Raw genomic sequence first — 21,902 nt, 5'->3', positions numbered from 1 at the left:
CTGAAGAAAAACAAGCATGCCATGGCTGTGGTGAGACTGGACACTACCAGACGGACTGCCCAATAACAAAGAACTCAGGAGCAGATGGACGGATTCTGATGATCACTGCAGGAGAATCAACCTCAGAGTCGTCAACGAGCAGCGATGCGTCTTCGATATATGAATTACTTTAAAAATTAATTTATATTTATATAAGATTAAAACTTGGGGAAAATACTTAAAAGTAATTATAGTAATCCACTTATCGAAAAAAGTCACAGTATTCAAGAGAACTAAAAGATTCGTTCAGAGAAGCTATTATGACTTAGTATGTACATCAGGGTTGTGCATAGCTAAGATTTTGCAGACTTAGAGTTAGTGATTCCTCCTTTATTCCTATTCCTTGTTTGGTTGTGGATTTGAGGCACAGTTACTGAGTCGACTGTCCTATCTATATTAATTATTCATAACTTGTATATGACTGGCGATCATTGAAGGGTCTAGTTATTGGTTTGGTCTAGGCTTTCATTGTAATAAGTTCTTTTGAGTGTTTATGAGGTTTTGGTAGGTTGTTTGTTAGTTTACGGCCAAGTAGTGATTTTACGGCCGTAAGCCTGTTTATGACCGTAAACCCAATGTTCGGCCCAAGTCCACTATATATAGGGGTTGTTTAGGTCTTTAATGGTTGTTGATGCCACAATAGTTAACGGTCATAGAGAGCAAGTTTTACCAGATGTTTTATGCAATATAAGTGTGTGCAATCTTGTTTCAATTATGTTTCTACCTTTTTTATTATTATATTTCATTGTGTGATTGCTTGATCATTGGTAAAGATCCGTTTTCAGGACCTTACAATCACAGTGGTATCGAAGAGTATCGTAGTATAAAGTATCGACACTAGTTATCAAAGCACTTTCATTGTATGTACTTGTTCATCGCGGTACGATACGTATAAGTGCTAACCTCAACGGGAAATCAAAAATCACTAGAACGCTTACAAAGATTACATTGTCGAGCACACTATGGGTACATCATCGTATAGTAGACGCTTTTTTTAAATCGGCCAAACTTTGTTCAGTAAAGAGTCCGTTTCTATCATTCGTCATGAGCTGGAGTGGTCCTCACCATACTAATTTCAAATGTTCCTATCGCATCGACCGTCAAATTCACTAAATCTTCGTCCTTTGTAACGACAGTACGACCTAAACCTTAGTTTTGTCTTTCGTATTCAAAACCCCGAAGTACAAGTGCTAAGAGTAGTTTTCCTTCCGAAACCTTGCTGCCGTTGGTTCAACAGACTTTAACGAAAATACCACTCGTCCAGCAGACCAAGTTCAAGCACAGAGGCTAAGGACGAATACAACCCACCTATCACTATCTAATGTATACGCGAGGGTGGTATGTGATTATGATTACGCCGATCTAATATGTGTGTTTCCGCCCTATCTCATGTTCCTTGTTTGGTTGTGAATCAGGGGCAGAGTCGCACATCCGACCGTCTAACTAGTCTTCAATTATATACGACTTGTATACACGATGTAATGATAGATGGACCAAGTATGAATCCTATCATGGACATTAGGGCAAAGTTGCCAGGTCTACGAGTGGGTATTCTACAAATCAGAGAAGCGCAACCACCGTAATACTACCAAGAAAGCTAATTTCGAGATGGAAATCCATATAACGAGGGTATGATGTGACAACCCAAAAATTTATTGCCTTCTAGCCTTGATAAGGGTCATTCTATTGGGATCTAATCCCGATACACTTAAGGAATGAGTGATAGAATGTATCTGCTAGAGATTTTGTGCAACATTTCAAGCCTTAGGACCACCAAAAAGAGTTCACGGCCACATCACTTGAGTTTACGGCCGTAAACTCAAGGTGGGCCGTAAACTCCCCCCATAAGACTCCTTCTCATCAACTTCTTCATCTAGATCCTCCAAAAATGTAAGTGATTCTTCTCTCTAGTTGTTCTTATCCTTCCTAATCATGCCTCATTCTCATGATTTATCCATCGAAAACATCTTTTGGCTAGATCTTCAACTTTCACAAAGAACACCGAAAACACACACTTGTTATTGGTGGCCGAAAACTCATCAAAGGCCCTCAAAAGTGTGAGTATTCCATCTATTATGTAGTTGTACATGTTAGGCACTATATCATAGCCTTGAAACAACATCAAAATCAACATCAAAGAGAGTTTACGGACAGGAGTATCTCCCTTGGCCGTAAACCCTTGTTTTGGTCTTAACATGAGCCTTAAACACTTCTGGACCCTTGCTAACCCTTGGAACATATCACCCTTTGAAACTCCTTGCCTTTAAGACCCAAAATAAGACCATTTCGAGAGTTTACGACCATACACTTTATGGTGTGGCCGTAAACACCTCAACACCTACCATTAAGCTGGTTTTTCTCATCCTTGTGTAGCGCAATGGTCCCTCATGTTTCCCTAGCATTCAAACACCCTCTTACACACATTTTACCATGAGTTTACACCATGTTCGTAAACCCATGGGCATAAACACCTAATGGTGGCCTTAAACACCCCTTAGATGAATCACATGTGATTCTAACACTTGGTCCAAGTGTTTCCTAGTCTCAAAGGTTGTTTCCTTGCATGTTAGTTGCTTATAAACACTACATTCATGCAAATATTTGCCAAATATGTCATTTAGGACTCGTTGTGTCTCGGGACTTCATTCGTGGAACTTCTCATCCTTACACGCATAGTCGTTTGAATCACCCACATAAGGTGAGTTCATACCCCGTAATCAATCTTTTAAATTGTTTTAAATGCTTTTAAGGGGGGGGGGGGATACAAGTTGAACACAATGATAATTGCGTAAATGTTTGTTATAAACATCTTTCAAAAGATTGCTTATGTCATTTATAAGTGATCAAAACATTTCAAAAACTCTTTTAAAGTTATGTTACTTTATAGTTTAACAAAACTCCGTTTTTAAAGTACCAACTTAACTTAGTAGATAAATGAGTCTTTTCAATAACAGTTCAAGTAAAATACTAGTAAACTATAAGGGGTATAGTTTAGGGGTTCAGTTCAAACTTGATACTAGAGCATACTATAAAGAGAAACATGGAGGTAGAAACAATACGCGATAACAAATAGAACATGCTAAGATACTATAATAGAAAGAACATATTAAGATACTATAAAATAACGAACTTAATAAGACGCTATATCATAGAACAACTACAAGATCTAGTTATACCAATGAATCACTAACTCATTGTTCTAAACAAAAGGTGATAGTTAAATTGGGTATACATGATCGTATAAATTTAATGTGGATTTACACGGTCTAGCAACTAGTTCCCAGGATCTCTTGATAACGAGAGCATATAGTATTGGTAATAACGTTCAAATTATGACCTTAATAAAACAAACACGGTTAATGGAAATTAGTATGTCAGGATGTCAATTCAAAAGACAACCGTGTACTTATATTTTCCCATTACTTTCATTTTTGTGACAGTTCCACTTGAAAGTTAATGCAGTCTATTTTCGAGCCAAGATAGTTATAAACTTGGGAAAACTTACATTGTGCAAACGACAAACAAAACAGTCAAAGTCTAGTACATTCAGTAGAAAGGGGGCCTATAATGCTAACTTTATGATTCCTTAGTGTATAGATTAGGAATATTTACTAATCGGATCTGACAGGTAGTAGGATGTGTGCCTTCCGCTTCATTTCCTGTTCCTTGTTTGGTTGTGGGCTTAGAGAAAATTCACCGAACCTAGTATCCATTCGGTCTTAGCTACATATATATTCCGTATACACCAAGTAATCATAAGAGGTACCAGTTATTGGCCAGGTCATAATATACAACTTCAATACACCGTTTTCTAGTACAAACCATACTTTTCAAATAGAACATTTGGTAGACAAAACCAGAAACTTACCAATAAAGGGTTTAATCCATTTTATTAAACCAGTATAAACTTAAATGACCTTAGGTGGTTAACTATATAATACCTTAGTTTATACATTAGGGTTATATATAATTAATATCTGATGGTTAGTTGGATGTGTGCTTTCCGCCTGATTCTCTGTTCCTTGTTTGGTTGTGGGCTTAGGGCGGATCCACACAATTAACTATTTGTTCGATATTAGATTATATACAGATAGTATAAACTAAGTGATTATAGAAAGAACCATTGTGGTTAATATTTTTATTATAAGAAATAAGGGTTTTCTTAAAGAATCTTTTCATCTAATATAAAGGAACTATTATAGTAAACTCTGTGAGTACCAAGTGAATACGCCAGGGTTATATACAACAATGATCTAACAAACAATGGGATGTGTGTCTTCCGCCTCATTTCCTGTTCCTTGTTTGGTTTTGGCATTAGGGCAGATACACACAACCGATTGTTTGTTTACTATTGGTTTTTATATAACTTGTATCCATTTAGTACTCATAGAAAGGATTGTAGAGTCATTTTTACTTAGCTTTCATCAAAGTAGGAAATATAGGGTTTTTTGGTGGAACAGGCAAACGTTTCTAAACAGAACTTCCAACTTACCACAACTTTCTTACAACTTACTTACATCACTAAAATCTTATGAACTCACCAGCTTAAACGCTGATATGCACTTTCAAAATAACTTGTATTCTTAGGAGACCAGTAGACAGGTCCGCGCACTAGGATTTAGAAGATGAAGCAGTATAGCTTCAGGTCTTGTTTTGTTATTTACTTTGTAATCTATGCTATGTGAACCACATACTTTGTAAGAACTTTCTTTCTATTGAAATGGTTGTTAATTACTTTGATTACTATGATGCATGTCTTGTGATACTAAACATGACGTTCTCCACCCCCGAATGTTTCCACCGTTCCGGTTTTGGTGTGTGACACAATAATCTCTTTTCCCATAGCCAAATCTAGTTCGAAATCAGTCAAAGCAAAGCACTCGTAATAGTTGTCGATAAAAAGTTTGATGTGTGCATGACCCAACAAATACTCCTCCTTGCTTGTACCTTGGACTTTCGATTCATCAATACCATTGAAAAGCTTCACAACTACGGTTAAGTCGTTTAGATTCATGATAGGGAAATCAACAATCAAAAAATCGAATGTCTTGTTGTTTTCTCTGACCACATGATAGTGAAAATTCTGTAATACTCCCTCGTATAAGACATCTTTGGAAATACTAAGAATCGAACTATTTTAACAAGTGACCACACTTCTTCTTCTTTATCAAGTTCAACATGAAATCGAAGCTTTAATCTCTTGAACTCCTCATTGTCTTGGAACTTAGCAAGAATTTGATATTGAGTAGTGATGAACATCATCTTTTTGATTGGAAAGTCCAACTGATTCAAATCGGAATTTTCTGTTGTAAAGCTTTTCTTCATAACTTTCTCAAAGTCATGTATTTCACCGTAAACCACCATTTCCTCGATATTTTCATAGCTATACAACTTCTTTGGATTACCCTTATCCAAACCTGGAGGATCACTTTAACGAAGTCGAAGAATACTATGTATATGCCTTTGTTTTTCCATCTGTGTTTCTAAGGCAACTTTCTTCTCCTCTTTCGAAAGTTCAACACTTACACCTTTTCCTTTTCCTTTATCTTCTTCTGTATGCTTGGGTTTCGAAGAAGAACTTGAACTTCGAATTACAATTCCCTTTGTCACAGGCTTTATTGTTGTTGTTATTGTTGAGATTATTGGATCATTCTTCTTAGGCATATTCACTAGGATCTAAGTAGTTATCACCATTGAAACTACTTTTGCACCATCACCAGTCTTTCCAGAACCTCCATCACGTTTATTTATGCCAACACTCCTTCTTTCTCCCCCTTGCACTCCTATGACAACAAGTGAGCCATCCATTGGCATGGAATTTGCAAACTTCGCAAGTGGAGCCAAGTCATTATGAATGGGAGACTCTAACAAGCAAAACTTATGAATTAAAAACTCAGGAGTGAGTAATGAAGATGACGAAGATCCAGAATCTGAAACTTGATCCTTTAATTCACCAAGTAATTTAGAAACATTCCCAAAACTTGTAGCATCCACCTTAATCTTCTTATCAAGTTTCAGATCCATATATCTATACCACTGAACAACTTTCATTATTGCTTCAATAATTATGTCAACCTTCTTGATAAGAGAAGAATATTTGTTAATCAAATCCTGAAGTTCCTTTGCCATATCTACTTTTAATTCTTCAAATTTTCTATTCACATCTTCTCAAATAGTCTTGAGATCTTGAACAAAAAAGAACATTCCTTTCCTTCGCAGTAGCATTCAATGCTTTAATTTCTCCATTAAAATACTCAGATTGAGCTTTTAACCTTAACTCGTTGTTCTACTCAAGCTAATCAAACTTATTCCGATTTCGATGCTCTTAAGCTTTCAGCATCACATCCACCTCTATAACGGAAACAAAATATTTTCCCCTACATTTGCTTGTAGTTGTAGCAATGAATTAAGCTTCCTATTCAAAATCTCAAATCGCTTCCCAGACATGAACATGTGATCATGGATGTTTTCTTCTTCAGAATCGAATTCAATATCATCAATCGCACCCATGAATTCACCATCATCAGTTTCATCATTGTTAAGAATTTTTGGACCTTCTGTGGATTGGGATGGAAATAAAGAAGTAATGGGTTGTTGCATGACAGTATTAAAGTTAGGTGAGTGTGTGGATGAAGGTATTCGAAGGTATTGCAGTATCTTCATTTGGATCTTGTTTCGAAAACTTTACTTCCTTTACAACTTTCTTTGGCGCATGTTTAGCCATCTTTTCAACTGATACAGGACTAGCTTTCGAAGGACTAGGATTATCATCCTTCTTTGCTCCTCTGCGCTTCTTCGAAGGACCTTCATCAGACTTTTGCAACAACATTGCAATTTGAATTGAGGGATTGATAGTCTGCAAACAAGCTAACAATATGGGATTTTATGGGTCAAATTTTCGAAGCATCGCATCTGGGGTACGAGCAACAGTAGGAAACACATATGGATTGTCATCGACTGTCTTGGGATAATGAGATGTTGAGAATTCTGTTGTTTCTTCATCTTTAGGAATCATAATGCCTTCTTTCTCATAAATAAATTGTAGAACGAGAATCGAGTAGCGAGCACAAGAAATCCCATTGACTGAATTTTTATTATCGATACTCTTCACAAACTCATCCCAAAGTTGAGTTGCATAATCCACTAAAAATCATAGTATATTCCAACCACCATATCGTACACCCCTAATCGAGCTTTATCAAACCCCACACTTCGACCTGTCAATAATTGAAGGTAATCCAAACTTCTTAAATTCAGTGATCTTGGTAAGAACAGGTTTATAACCCATCTCGTCGAACATATGGATGACTTGTTCATTTGTTACCTTGTAGAAAGGTTCAACATTTAGGATATTCAGAATCTGAGCAAAGAGTTTCTTTGATAACCTAAATTTCTTTTCATTCACCATCTGAAACGTCACAATCCTCGTCGTCTTGCAGTAAGTGGTCATAGAACCAATAACTGACGACCAAGAAATTGGTACAGAAAACGAGTTGAACATAGCCGTCCATAGCACCAAATTTTGTAGAGCAACTATGAGCATCTGTAAACCCTCTTGATAAGCATTGACATCTCCACGAACTTGGTAGTTGGTGCTTTGGATCTTCATGATGGGTTGTGAAGAAACATCTTCAGTGGTTTGAGATTGTTGACCTTACTTAGCCACCATTGTTAGGTTTTCGAAGAAGTTGAAGAATATCAGAGAGAAAAGAGGCAAAAATTGTTTGAAAATTTTAAGTGAGCGTAAAATTGGAATATAATCACCAAATCCCCTTTTATACGTACACTCAATTTGAATTCCAAACGGTTTCGATTAAGATCATGCCACCTTTCACCTTGAAAATCGCGCTTACAGTCGTAAAGATATCCACATCTAAAAAGTAATGATCACTTTTTGCCTTGGAAAACGCATGGCAACCAAACCGTCACATCAACTGTCGTTCGATAGTACTTTAACGGATAAGATAAACAATGAAACCTTCGGAATGGAGGCTGGGCTCTTTCACTTTTGGGTTTAAAAGCGATGTCATTTTCTAGACTTTTGAAATCTTCTTCTTGAGTTGGTTTTACTCAGAACCTCAAAGATTTCTTGAGTGCAAAATGTGCCAAAGAAAAACATAAGAACAAAAAGAAGAAAATTTTGGTTCTGTGATGTCAAGAATATTTCGACACAAATGCAGTGAGATCTCATGCAAAGATAACTTCATTATTCATCAAGAGAGATGAATAACAACTTGTGTGGTTTCCCGTCAATTCCAATCGAATAGTTATTGATAAGTATGAAAGGGATTTTTTTATTAAGTAACGAAGAATCAAATTGATACTCACACTAAAATTATATTCAATAAAAAAAATATTCCTGGATCTTGTTAGGTAAAAATTTCATGGGTTTCAAAAATTTTATCAAGACCACGCAAAAAGAAAGAATATGATTTGGAGTATCGAAAAGTGGTACTAAAACAAAAGTTTTGTTAAAATCTGAAACAAAGTTCCCCGCCAATTCCTTTAATATTTCAAAATATTGGGTTTCACTTTCATCATGGTCTCATGAAGCCAGTTTAGAAACACATAATGTTTACATACCTATAGCCTTGTCGGTTTCGAACAAAGATGTCTTGCATATATGTCTTTATGTGTGATCATGAAAGAACTTTAGGATGAAAAAGAGTGGTTCAAGAATCAAAAGTACCTCTGCTATGTTTGGACCAAGTAGTTAACTCTTAACTCATGTGAAAAGAGTAAGGTAGCTCAAAAACTAGTGTGAATATAGCCTTATTGGGTAGGAATCCTCGTGATGAGTAATCTATTAAGGCTTCAAATCACATTGAGTTATGGTGGCTTTGGTTGACATGCTGCAGCATGCTTCTAGGGACATTTTAACTAGTACATAGTTTCAAAGATATACCTTTCCCTCAATCAACAAACATGAATCAACAATAATCTTCGCCAAAAGCTACACAAGAAAAATTAAAAGAACACAAAAATATTTGTGAAATTTTGATTTTGAAAGAAAATTACAAAAATAAGAAAATCTTTTTGATATTTTTGAATTTTGTAGAAGAAAAATAAAAACAAAAATCTTTTTGTTGTTTTTGATTTTAAAAGAAAAAAGAGTAAACAATAAAAAGAATGTATCTACTTAGCGAAAATAAGAAATAACAAAAGTAGCGAAGATTTTTTCAAACCATTATGCATGATGTCGAAAGCCAAGGATGTTGAATCATTGACTATGAATAGTAACTGCTGAATAATGAATAGTAACCGCTGAATCAACATCTTTCCATCACTTTGGCTTGTCATTCTAACGAAATCAGTCGAGGAACTGAATTCGCATGAATCATTCCTAAGCCATTTACAATTCTTATGAAAGATTATTCATATAATGCTTTTGTAAAAATATCAGCAAGCTGATCAGTTGTGTTTACAAAATGAGGTGTAATGTTGGCATCTTCAACATGATCTTTAATAAAGTGATAGCGAAGAGCAACGTGCTTTGTTTTCGAATGTTGCACAAGATAGTGACAAATGCGTATGGCACTTTTTGAATCATAATACAATGGAATTTTCTTCATGTTGATTGCATAATCACGTTGTTGACTTTGAATCCATATGATTTTAGAAGTCCAAGTTGTAACAACAACATATTCTGCTTCTGTTGTGCAAATCGAAACACATGTTTGTTTCTTCGACTGCCAGTTCATGAACTTCCCATCCAAGAGTTAACATCCGCCACTTGTTCTTTTTTGATAAAGTTGACATCCACCAAGATCAGCATCTAAGAACCCTTGAATGAAAAACCCCATTTTTGATGGATACCACAATCCTAACAAAATTGTGCCTTTGAGACAGCGAAAAATATTCTTTACAGCAGTAAGATGAGTATCTCTAGGATTTGATTGGTACCTAGCATAATTGCACAAAGAAACCATAATATCAGGTCTACTAGCCGTGAGATATAGTAACGAACCTATCATGCTTCGATACAATGCGATATCAACAGCTGGTTTATCCAAAGATGGACATAGTCTTGTTCGAACTGCCATTGGTACTCGTAACTTCGAATTATTTGTCATGCCGAAATTTTCAACAAGATTTTTTGTACACACTCTTGATTGATGAAAATTCATTCTCTTCTTTGACGGATATTTAATCCTAGAAAATTGTTTATCTTCCCCATCATGCTCATCTCAAACTGACTTTTCATCATATTTTCAAATTGAATTGACAATTGAGGATTAGTTGAACCAAAATAATATCATTGACATAAATTTGAAGAAGCATAACATGATTCCCAACATTCATTCGAAATAGAATGGGATCAACAAATCCTTGTTTGAATTTCGAAGATTTTAAGAAATTAGTAAGAGTGGCATACCAGGCACGTGGAGCTTGATTAACACCATAAACAACTTTGTCTAATATACTATAATGATCAGGGTATTAAGAATTGACAAAACCTGGTGGTTGTTCAAGATAAACTGTTTCTTCGAGAACACTATTGTGAAAAGCAAACTTCACATCCATTTTATAAACATGAAATTCGTCGTGTGCTGCATAGGCTAAAAATATTTGAACAACCTCGATCTCGCGACAGGGGCAAAGGTTTCTTCATAATCAATCCCTTCTTGTTGAGAATATCGTCTTACAACTGGCCTAGCCTTATTTCGAATAACATTTCCTTCTTTATCAGTTTTATTTTTAAAGAACCATTTTAATCCTACCACTGACACATCCTTTGGTTTCGGAATTAGGGGCCAAACTTTATTACTTTAGAATTGAGCCAATTCAGATAGCATAGGAACAATCCAATCAAGATCTTCCATAACTATCTTGACTATTTTTGGTTCAATTTTCGAAATAAATACATTAAACATGCAAAATTGTTAGTGAACATTAAGTACCTCATTTTTAGCACGAAGTTGAGCTCTAGTCAAAACACTCTTGAGGATTACTAAGAATCACTTATCCATTGCAGGAAGTGCAGGATCAAGTTCCAAAGCTGCATCTTTGAACATTTCTTCAGTTTCAGATCCTTCACCTGCATTTGCAAATTATCATTAATATTAAGAAATTCATCATGTTGGTCATTTGAAACATTTCTTTTATTAGCATCTTGCTCCCCATCGACTATTGGATTATTATCAATATGCTCCCCCTCGAGATGAACATTCATTATTTCTATCTCTCCCTTGAAATTATGATCCCCTCAACTTGAGTAGACTAATGCAAGTGCTCCCCCTCCACTTGATCATTCGATTCAACAGATAGACTTTCGTTATTTCTGGAAGAATTTTTTTGATGAAAGTGAATCATTGTTATCCTATGTGAGAGTGGAATCATCAGAATGTTTTGATGCTTCAGGGAAATGATTGTCAACAACATTAAGTTTTGCATCAATAGCCCGATCTGAAAAACACCAAAATCAAATCATAATAAAAATCTAACGAACTCAAATTTTGAAATTCATTATTTGAGTCATTCATTATCGAGTGTTGTTCAAAGGTCTTTTCAACTCGTTTAACATGATAATCATCAAAAGTAAGATTAAATGTTTCTTTGATTTTCCTTGTTCGTTTGTTTAACACCCTATAAGCAACCGGATTTTGAGAATATCCCAAGAATATCCCTTGCTCAGCTTTTGACTGAAATTTCGAAAGATTATCCTTGAGATTCATAATGAAGCACCTACATCCAGAAACATGGAAAAATTTAACATTTGATTTTCGATTGTTGATGATTTCATAAGGAGTGATGTTAGAACAACGATGAATAAAAGATCTATTTTGAGTAAAACATACAGTTGAAACTGCTTTGGCCCATAAATATTGATGAAGATTCACATATGTGAGCATTTTTCTTGCTGCTTCGCAAAGTAAATGATTTATCCTTTCTACAACACCATTCTGTTGAGAAGTGTAAGGTGAAGAGAAATTATGCGAAATTCCTTTGTCGGTTAAGAATGAATCAAGAACATTGTTCTTAAATTCCGAGCCATTGTTACTCTTGATCTTTCAAACCTTTTTCTTCAAACTTAGTTCAATATGCTTGATGAAGTTGATCATTGCTTGAGAACTTTTAGATTTCAGTCTCAAAAAATATACCCAAGTAAACCTTGAAAAGTCATCAACAATGAATAATATGTATATCTTCTTGTTGAGAGTTGTTGGATAAGGTGTCTAAGTCCATAACTTATTTGGTATATACTTGACCCGACCCGGCATGGTCCATTTGGGTTGCATCTCACCCGAACTGTTTATGGATAATTTTATGAGAGTTATACACATATGTTTATTAATATATTATAAGTTATAATATATTAATATGAAGTTATGTTATTTAATTAGTTTTAGTCTTAAATTAATTATAAATAAATTTAGAGATTAAAAGGAAGACTCATTTGTTAATGGGCTAGGCTTGGATGGAAGTCCATGGATGATCCATGGAGCTTTTAACCCATGGATCCTTGGAAAAGGAAAGGTCATGGGTTATTAGGGTTTCACCCTAACCATGTACACTATATAAGCATGCTTATGGTGCATGAAATGGCAACTAGTGAACTAGTGTGTGGGTGCTTGTGTGTGGCCGAAAATACAAAGTGTGTATACTCTCTCAAAGTTTTACAAGAGTTTGTGGTGTTTTGTGATTCCATTTGAGGCATTCACACTATTGGTGCTTGGCCCTCAAACTCCTCAAGAACCAAACTCATCAAAAAGGTATGTAATCTCTTCTAACTTTTTATGTTGATATGTTCCCCATGCCATGTTAGATAGGTTATAAACCTTGGAAAATTATTATTTTGCATGTATTTAGACAAACATAGATCCAAGGTTTATTAGGGTTGCATGCACACTTAGGAAGTGTTAGATTGCTCAAAACCCAACAGTGGTATCAGAGCCTACGCTTGCTTGTTTGATACTTGATGCAAAATAGTTGAAAAAGTTGAAAAACTTGATGTCTGGCTGATGAACTCGGCGAGTCCATGGGGGGACTCGCCGAGTCCATGTGTATCTTCAACCTACTCGCCGAGTAGGTTCATGCACTCGACGAGTAGGAGCGACAGAGTGTAGATTTTCGACTTTTGCTGCTGGAAATGGACTAGAAACATTACCCTAAACTGTTTTGGTGTTTTAAAACTTTTTTTAGTTGGTGTAATGGTTGTTCTAATCTATTTACAATAGCATATATCAAAATTCCATGATTTTATGTGTTCATATAATTCTTGAAATTTTGATGATCATGTTCATGTTCTTATGAATTTAGAAGATGATAGGAATTATTTGCTGAATTGTTAAGAATTAATTCTTGATCATTTATGTGTTTTAATGAAGTCCATAATTTGTCCTCAAGTTATGGATATCCAAAGGTCACTTTCTTTAATACACACATTTAAACACATAAGTTACATGAAAATGAAGAGTCTTCATTTTTATGAACCTTTAATTCATAAGTTATGAAATGAAAAGTTTTGCATAGTTACAAAACTTGTCCTCAAGTTTTGGAATTTGTAAAGTTTCACACACTTTAATAAACTTTAATTCCAACCCTTAGAGTTTTAATAGTTAAAATTCAACCCTTATACTATTTATAACATTAATGGTTAATTATTATATATATGTATAAGAATAAGTCGTTCTACCGTTAGTAGGCCTCATTCACGAAGCCGGTCTATAAGGTGGGTATAAGGTTGTTGCCTATAAAATGGCGACTTAATGGGTGTCCACTCTCACCGACCGCTCGCTTGACTGGTGGAGGGTCGTTAGCCGAACGGGTAGGACAATGACTTTAAATCCTCATTAAAAGTATAATGATTATTATAAAGTAACTAAACCTTTTTAATTCCCAATCTTAGTTATTTTAGGAAAAATGTGAACATGGTGCTAGTCCATGGAATTCACACTTTGTACCTTACCAAGTCGTTGGTGGAGCGTGTGTGGTTAACCGACACACTAACTTGGACTAGTAAGGATCACGAAGGGTGACTTAATGTTTGTCATGGATCAATGGAGCGTGTGTGGTTTACCGGCACATTGATTAGGTGATAATATTAAGGGTACCAAGTGAATTAGCATGGTTATTCACACCTTGTTTTGTGATCCTCGGCATCCCAGTCACAAAACTTGAAGGGCACAATCGAGATTGAAACATGCCATTGAAAAGTTCAATGAATCTCAAAAGAATCTAGGAATTTTAAATCCAATTAAAACCTAATAATTCATTTTGTTTTTCATGGTGGAAATTGGTGAATCGTCATTCACCTACCTTTCAAATATATTATTACTTAGATTACGACATCCCTCTTCTAAGTATAATATATTATGACTGGGTCCTAGCCTTAATATTACATTTGGGTGTCTTATTAAGGATTCTATATATCTAATCTAAACTTGCTTTCTTCCTTCAGATGTCTTCCAACACTAATGCTTCAGGCTCTAACCCAACTGGTTCTTTCTCTCTCATGAATCTTTGTGGGAGGGTCATCTTTGATGGTTGCAACTTCATGGATTGGATTAGGAACATCAGGATGGTTACTCGTTATGAGGACAAGGAATATGTCCTTGATAAGGAGTTAAAAGAGCTTGATGAGTCTACTGCTACTCCTGAGGAGATCGTTGAATTCAGGACACGTGAGAGAGATGCTACTAAGGTGACATGTATCATGATGGCCACAATGACAGCCGAGCTCCAAAAGTCATATGAAGATTTCTACCCTTTTGAGATGCACCAAGACCTGATGGAAAGGTACCATCAAAGTGCTCGTCAGGAGCGGTATGAAATAATCTCCTCCATAATAACTACCCGCATGAAGGACGGTGATTCCGTCACGGCTCACATGCAAAAGATGCAAAGGTATGTGGACCGTTTGCTGAAGCTGAATGTGAACATCCCTGAGGAGTTGGCAATTAACATCATTTTGCACTCCTTACCTTCTTGTTATGACCATTTTCGTATGACATATCATATGAACAAGGAGGAAGTTACCCTCAGCAAGCTTCAAGGACTCTTGAAGACCGCTGAAACCGGTCTTAAGGGCAAGGCGGTTTTTACCTCTACTACTCCTACTCCAACATCTACCCCTGTTTTGGCTATCGGGCAAGGCAAAGGGAAAAAGAGGAAGCACCCTTCGAAGGGTACCAAGGGAAATTCTCTTGAAGGCTCCTCATCGAAGACCAAGAGCGGTTATGTCAATCCTTCTGCCATTCCCAAGGATGCTGAATGCTACTATTGCCATGAAAAGGCACACTAGAAGCGAAACTGCCCTAAGTACTTGCAGGATCTAAAGGATGGGAAAGTGAAACCCACCCATGCAGGTATTTACACTATATTGTCTAATTACTCATTATATTCTAACTCTTGGGTGCTTGATACAGGATGTGGTATTCATATATGTTCTGATATGCAGGGCCTAAGAAGAAGTGAGGATGTGGAGCACGGGAAGATAAACTTGATCATGGGGAATAGGAAGGCTTCACCTGTTTCCAAGATTGGAGTTTATACTTTGTTGCTTAATAATGGGTTAAAATTAGATTTGAATAAATGTGTGTACTCGTCTGAAATGGCGAGGAATATTATTTCTTTTCATGCTTTGTGCAAACAAGGTTTTACCTTTTTGTTTGATAATGAATGTGGTGGTATTAATGCTTTCTTTAAAAATGTGTTTTATTTTAAAGCATTACCTTGTGATGGTGTGTATGAAACTGTGTCGATTGTAGACAACTTAGGAAATAATGTGTTGTATATTGATTCTTCTACTAGTCTAGGTAAAGCATCATTGTGGCATTGTCGTCTTGGACATGTAAACAAGAAACGCATAGGCCAACTCCAAAAGAGTGGAGTTTTGGAATCATTCGACCTTAAATCGGATGATAGTTGTGAATCTTGTCTACTTGGAAAGATGACAAAATCACCCTTCACTGGAACTTGTGAAAGGGGTGAGGGTTTGCTGGACCTAATACATATTGATGTATGTGGGCCATTCAAAACCGCCACAAGGGATGCTAATCGTTATTATGTGACTTTTATTGATGATTTTAATAGATATGGGTATGTCTACTTAATCAAACATAAGTCAGAAACCTTTGAAAGGTTTAAGGAATTCAAACAGGAAGTAGAAAATCAATTGGGCAGGAACATTAAGATGCTTCGATCCGATTGACGTGGTTACTATCTTAGTACCGAGTTCCTTGACTATCTTAAGGAGTGTGGGATTGTCTCACAATTGACTCCTCCCAGGACACCACAACTGAATGGTGTAGCTGAGAGGCGTAATCGAACCTTGTTAGACATGGTTCGCTCTATGATGAGTCGAGTTTCGCTACCAATCTCTTTTTGGGGGTATGCCTTAGAGACTGCCGCCCATATCCTTAATCTAGTCCCTACAAAGAAGGTTACCAAAACACCTCATGAGATGTGGACTGGGAAGGTTCCCAATTTGAACCACATCAAGATTTGGGGTTACGAGGCTTTCGTGAGGCGTGAAACTCATGATAAGCTCGAACCTCAAAGTGAAAGGTGTATTTTCATCGGCTACCCACAGAAATCCTTCGGTTACCTCTTCTACAGACCCAGTGAGAATGGGGTCTTTGTAGCAAGAAGAGGGGTCTTTCGTGAGAGAGAATTTATAAGCCAAGGAGACAGTGGGAGGCAAATTGATCTTGAAGAAATTCAAGAAGCAATTGGTGAAGGAACCTCAGACACTAGCAATCAACCTGAGGAGGAAACTCCTGTTGAGCAAGCTGACATGTCTGTACCTCCGAGGCGTTCCACACGGGTTAGGAACACACCTTCGTTTTATTATGGCTTTCATATTACTACGGAAGGTGATACGTTTATTAGTGATAGTACACTGGTAAATTTAGATGAACCTAGCAGTGTTAAGGAAGCCATGGCAGGCCCGGAGTCTGCTAAATAGAAGGAGGCTATGGACAGCGAGATACAGTCCATGTATGACAATCAAGTTTGGAACTTGGTTGACAATGTACCAGGCCGTAAAACAGTCGGGTGCAAATGGATCTTCAAGAAGAAGACCGACATGGAAGGAAAAGTGCATACTTATAAGGCTCGACTGGTTGCGAAGGGTTTTACTCAGACTCAGGGTATTGATTATGATGAAACCTTCTCGCCGGTAGCCAAGATTAAGTCTATTAGGGTTATGCTAGCCATTGCAGCATTTCATGATTATGAAATATGGCAAACGGATGTCAAAACCGCTTTCCTTAATGGAAAGTTGGCTGAGGATGTGTACATGAATCAACCAGAGGGTTTTGTCAGTGCAGAGTACCCTAATAGAGTATGCAAGCGTGAGAAATCCATTTATGGATTTAAACAAGCATCTCGTAGCTGGAATCTTTGTTTTGATGAGAAGGTAAAAGAGTTTGGCTTCTCGAGAAGTGAAGATGAGTCTTGCGTGTATGTCAGAGCTAGTGGGAGTATAGTTAGCTTCTTGGTACTGTATGTGGATGACATACTACTTATAGGAAATGACATCCCAACCTTGCAGGAGGTTAAGTCCTGGCTTGGGAAATGCTTTGCTATGAAGGACCTAGGGGAGGCTGCCTATATCCTAGGGATAAGGATATTAAGAGAAAGGAGTAAAAGACTAATTGGACTTAGTCAGAGTACCTACTTGGATAAGGTGTTGAAAAGGTTCAACATGCAGAATTCCAAGAAAGGAGATTTACCGATCCAAAGCAATGCCAAACTGAGTAAGACTCAGAGTCCGAGTACTGAGCCAGAGATAGCTAAGATGAGCCAACTACCGTATGCTTCCGCTGTTGGCTCGATCATGTATGCTATGAGTTGTACCCGCCCTGTATCACACCCCAAAACCACGAACGGCGGAAACGTTCAGGGGTGGAGGACGTCATGTACAGTATCACAACAGTGTAATATAATAAACAAGCAACAACATCATCCATTGCATTATAAGTAAATTTTTATACATGTGTGTTCTTTCATTGTAATAAGACACCAAAAATATACAATCAAAGTAAAAGACGAGACTTGTCTGCTCCGTCTTCTCAAAACCTGGCCTCCGTACCTATCTACTGATGACCTGAGAATACAAGTTATTTTGAAAGCGAGTATCAGCTTTAAAGCTGGTGAATTCATAAGTATATAAATGTCATTGCCTTGTTTGTGAAAATCTGTTATAAAAGCCATGTAAACCTTTAAATGAAAATGTTGTGTTAAGTATGAAGTGTAGTCTTCTACCAAGACCCAAATGTTTTGTCATGACTATGTAAAATGATAATTTTTCCTTTCTATTGACTAGTACCAAAGTACTGAGTCTAACTCCTCGTTTATGTGAAAGATATCACAAAATAAAGTAAACAGGAAAAATATAATCATGTAAGTGTTAGCCGGAGGTACTGGTGCTAACAAGACGAATGTAAATGTTGACCCGAGGTACTAGGGCTAACATATTACATATAACCTAATGGACATCCGAAGATTGTCCAATTATCCTCTGTAGCAGTAGCAGGTGGAAGGAAGGGTTAGTCCCTGTAAAGGTACTCCTAGTATAAGTAATAACCGTAGGCATCCGTAGATGTTCATTACCCACTGTTGCTAACAGATGGCTTCCGAAATGGTTAGTCCCGTACATATATCCCGAGGTACTGTGGGATAGAGGCCCATCTAGGTATCCCGAGGTACTATGGGATAGGGTCCTGTCTTAGATATTCCGAGGTACTGTGGAATAGGCAGGAAGATTTACACATAAGCTACTAATAAATCATCCTCGCAATTCAAGATACAAGTATTCCGGTTAATGTACACAGATAAGTGTATCTACGTAAAGGTACTAATGTAATGCGTTCATGTAAACGTGTTCATGTATCATGTAGTATATGTAAACATATTCAGGTATCAAGTAATGTACTAGTATTGACTCATGAATGAACTGACTCTTGTGTGACTCCTTGTAATAGAAGTAATGTTTGTTATCTTCAAATTATCCCTATGATAATCTACTGTAATATAACTAGTTGACCATGTAAGTTTACGCACTCTTACTACTCAAGGGTATGGGAAACTAAAGGAAAGATGCAAACTATGACATCAATACATATATAAGAATATAAGTGTATATGCATAGTTTAGTTCAAGAATGAAAAATGGTTTTTGTAAGACATCTTATGGGTTTTAAACAATAATCAACAACGACTTGATGTCATTTTAATAAACATTTCAGAAGTAAAATATTTGGTAACAATGTGCTTTTAAGATGTAAAACCATTTCATGCATCACATTTTGTAGCATGTGAAATCTGTTAAATGACAAAACACAGTTATAAAATACATATCAATGTTTTAATAACATGTTTGTTTCTACTTGTATCCCCCCATAAAGAATTTAAAATCATTTAAAACATTGATTAGGGGTTTGAACTCACCTATAGTTGGTGATTGGAATGAACTGAACGGTATAGGACGGCTAGGTGTCAAGCGAGGATTTGTGCACACACTACGATCCTAATGAACATATAATCACACATATATGCACTCAATTAGACTCAAAAGACTAATTGATAATGTTTAAGACATCCTAGACATAGATAACACTTTATATAAGTGTTTTAAGCCGTAAGGACTTCATCTAAGCCATTGTGGGACAGGGTATTTGTGTTTAGGGTTTCCAAAGGACCCTATATGAGAGTTTACTCTCCATAAACCATCACACATGGAGTTTACGGTTGTAAACTCTTGAGTTTACAGCCGTAAACTCCCAAACATGTGTGTTTGGTGTGTTTTAAAGTCCCAAATGTTTTCTAGAATTATTCTAACTTAGTGGCTAATTCCTTGGAAGGGTTTAAGATCTAGAAGTACTCCAAATAGGAGTTTACGGCCTCAAGGCCATTTCCCCTTGGAGTTTACGGCCGTAAACTCCCTTGGGGTGTTTCCTTTGTTGCTTTCAAGCGTCTTGCACTTGTGGGATATGTTCTAGACTTTTATTCCTAGCATATGAAGGCATTAGGCACACCTTAGTGCCCTTTTTAGGAGTTTACGGCCCAAGAACCTTGTCTTGGCCATAAAATCACTTGGTTAAGTGATTTTGGTGTGGTTTGGTCCTTCCATTAAGTGGGTACAATTTCTTGTAAAGGTCTAGGGCTTTAGGTGTCATGAAAACACCCTTTATGTCCATTTATATGGAGTTTACGGCCTAAGCTTCACTTGGGCCGTAAACTCACTTTCATTTGTGTCATTTGATGTGTTTAAGACCTTAAACTACTTGGGAAAATAGCCTAGATGCAAGCCTTAAAATCCTAGTGTCCTCAAAACACCTTTTAGTGTTAGGAAATGGAGTTTACGGCCTAAGAGAGTTCTGGGCCGTAAACTCCCAATATTGGGTGGATTTGTGTGTGTTTTCTTGTCCCAAACATGCATACATAATGGTATAATGCTTTATCATAACACAAGTGTCGGTTTTTGGCTTCGTTTCGGGAGTTTACCGCCCAAGAACACCTTGGGGAGTAAACTCCTAGATCTAATGATTTAGCCATCTAAATCATGTTATAAGCATCTAATATGTATTCTAACACTACTAGAAAGAGTTACTCACAATCTGGGATAAAAACCCGAAGATCTGTCAGAGAGAAAATGGCTTTTCTCTAGTTGGAATTATGAACAATGAATTAATTTAATTCAGAAAACTATTTATAGTCCTAAAATATTTTGACAGAAAATATTTTTATTCTCGAACTTGGACTGTAACATTATGAAACCTGAAATGTTCAAATTTCACAAACCCAGGAGCATCCACTCTCCTGATATCTCCTAAGGTGTAAACCCTAATGTACACAAACTTGTTCGGAAAAGTCTGAAAATCACTGAAATTGGATTGGCTTCTATTGAATAGATATTGTTCGTACAAATGGAAATTTCGGGTTGTCACAGCATCCCCCCGTTAGAAGGAATTTCGTCCCGAAATTAGAATGTAAGCAAATAAGAAATTACAAATAACTAAGCAAAAAGGTAAGGGTATTTTAGTTTCATCTGATCCTCCCGTTCCCAAGTGAATTCCGGTCCACGCTTTGCGGTCCAGCGCACCTTCACTATCGGGATACGGCTCTGCTTTGTTTGCTTGACCTCTCGGTCCATGATCTCTACTGGTTCCTCCACGAAGTTGAGGCTCTCGTTGATCTCGATCTCATCGAGTGGAATAACAAGAGTCTCGTCGGATAGGCACTTTTTCAAGTTTGACACGTGGAAGGTAGGATGAATGTTACTGAGTTCTTTCGGTAGATTGAGCTTGTAAGGCACAAGGCCGATTCTTGCGAGAATCTCAAAAGGCCCTATCTATCTTGGATTGAGCTTCCCACGCTTTCCAAAGCGTATCAAGCCCTTCCAGGGTGAGACCTTCAATAGGACTCGGTCGCCCACCTGGAACTCCAATGGTTTCCTACGCTTGTCGGCGTAGCTTTTCTGTCGGTCTCTAGAGGCTTTTAATCGTTCACGAATTTGAACGATCTTCTCTGTCGTTTCCCGAATGATCTCCGGACCCGTGAGAGTGCTTTTGGGAACTCGTCCCTTAGCTAACTGGGTATCACCCACTTCAGCCCAGCACAGAGGGGATCTGCACTTTCGGCCATAGAGGGCCTCGAATGGAGCTGCCTTTATGCTCGTGTGATAACTGTTATTGTAGGAAAATTCAACAAGGGGTAAATGAGTATCCCAAGCTTTTCCAAAGTCTATCACACAGGCGCGCAACATATCTTCTAAGGTTTGGATAGTTCTCTCAATTTGCCCGTCGGTCTATGGATGGTAGGCTGTCCTCATGTCCAGCCTAGTTCCTAGGGAATTTTGTAATGACTGCCAGAACCTTGAAGTGAATCTACTATCTCAGTTTGAGATGATAGATAAAG

This window comes from Lactuca serriola, chromosome 2 (assembly GCF_051521515.1).
Source record: "Lactuca serriola cultivar US96UC23 chromosome 2, Lser_US96UC23_V15, whole genome shotgun sequence".
Taxonomy (NCBI): domain Eukaryota; kingdom Viridiplantae; phylum Streptophyta; class Magnoliopsida; order Asterales; family Asteraceae; genus Lactuca; species Lactuca serriola.
The sequence above is the reverse complement of the archived record's forward strand: the minus strand, read 5'-3'. Positions refer to the sequence as shown.